The following is a 1,983-nucleotide window of genomic DNA, read 5'->3' on the forward strand; positions in this document are numbered from 1 at the left end:
CCCCCACCCATCCATCCATCCACCCGCCCATCCATCCACCCATCCACCCATCTATCCATTCACCCACCCACCCATTCATTCATCCACCCACCCACCCATTCATCTATCCATCCATGCATCCATCTATCTATTCTTTCTTCCTTCTTTTTCTAACACCACATTATGGTGTAAGACATTAAATTAAGGTTCAATATTATGTGTTACCTTGACATTTGGAGAAATTGGGACGACCTCAAATCATCTAAACCACAATTCCCCTCCTCACTCTGCTCCCATGGATAAAGTTCCATAGCCAAATAAACTGGCAGAGATAAAGTTCCATAGCCAAATAAACTGGCAGAGAACTGAAATCTGTTACTCAGGGACAAAATGGAACTATACCCAGTTCACTTTATCCCTGAGTAACAGATTTCAGTTCTCTGCCAGTCCATGGAATTGTTTAAAGAAGCCAGGCATATCCTTTTTCAGGAACCAGGGGACAACTTGTCTTGTGATAGTAGCAAGCCTACCTCCCACAGCTTCTGCATGTTCACTTTGTCTCCAAGGGCATGCTCCTGTGTATCCCTGGACCGCAGTGGCAAGCTCATGGCTCACCACAGCTTTGACCTCCTGGAATCAGGTGATCCTCCCGCTGACACTGCAAGAGCACACCACCATGTCCTGCTTATTTTTTTAAGACATTAAATCTTGCTAAGTTACCCAGGCTGGTCTCCAACTCCTGGGCCCAAGAAATCCTTTTGCCTTGGCCTCCCAAAGAGCTGAGATTACAGGCATGAGCCACCGCACCCAGCCCAAGCCAAGTCAACGTGTAAGAAAACTTACATGGAAGGACAGAGAGCCCATCCCCAGTATTGGGCTGATGATCCCTCTTCTCCTCTCCATTGCTGGACAGTTATGCTCACTGTCTTCTCAGTTATACTCAGACTCAATCTTGGAACTAGGAAAGTTGGTTTCTAGCATATTATTCCCCCAAGAAGGAACTGAAACAAACTTTGTCATTTCTACAAAAACAAAGAAAACCTACAGAGAAAACTCTCAAGAGAACATATTCAATGCTCAAAATCATGAACATGAAAACACCAGTGAAGTAAATGACCACACAAGTTGGTCAAGTCTTAGAAGGTCCCAGGTTCTACTGGGGACCTCTGACAGTTGACATTCAGTCACAGGATTTCAATGACCATTTGATCCCTGGGCTTGTCAGTCCCAGATGCAGACTGGAGGAAAATGCCTGGGCCCAAGTCTTGCACTATTTGTAAAGTTGACTAGGGGATTCTAACACTGAAGTGAAGGCAAGTTTGAGAGTCTGAGGTTCTCCAAACTTCCCTGTGACAGATGGAGCCATGAAGACTCAAGACCCCAACAAAGAGTGTGTCGGTGGCCACCGTCCTTCAGGTTGGAATTTGCAATGACCAGAGCAGTATTTTCACTACTGCACAAAATTTCTGGCTCTGTTACCGGTGAGTAAGAAAGAATGCCCAGAGAATCCAGCTTCCCATTCTGTGTCTTCCTAGGGGACTGACTGAACTATCCATTGCCTAGAAGGGTCCATAAATTTCCAGCACGCATTTACACCATATATGAAGTATTTGGCAACAAGTCACAGAGACAGTAAGAGTCATATGAAAGGAATTCAATTCTATCCCACCCCACAAGGATGGCACAGGGACAGAAAATATTCATCATTTCTTTTGCCACTTTTCGGTCTACAAAAAAATGAGTTGGCCTAAAACTAAGACATACACAGTGCTTTTAGAAAAGACAACATTGTGAAATGGACATAGAGCTAAAGACACAGGAACAGAGAAAATATTTCTAAAGCTAAAAAGAAAAAAATGTAATTCAGAGACGGGGAATAAACAATGAAGCATAGTTTGAAGATGTGTAAGACTGAACAAAATAATTCCTAAGTATTTATTAAAAGGAGCCAATATATTATGAAACGTCCATACTCCACAGTCATTAAAAGCTGAGGCAGCTCCA

This window comes from Carlito syrichta, unplaced genomic scaffold, assembly GCF_000164805.1.
Source record: "Carlito syrichta isolate Samal-C Ts95f unplaced genomic scaffold, Tarsius_syrichta-2.0.1 Scaffold304476, whole genome shotgun sequence".
NCBI classification, from domain to species: domain Eukaryota; kingdom Metazoa; phylum Chordata; class Mammalia; order Primates; family Tarsiidae; genus Carlito; species Carlito syrichta.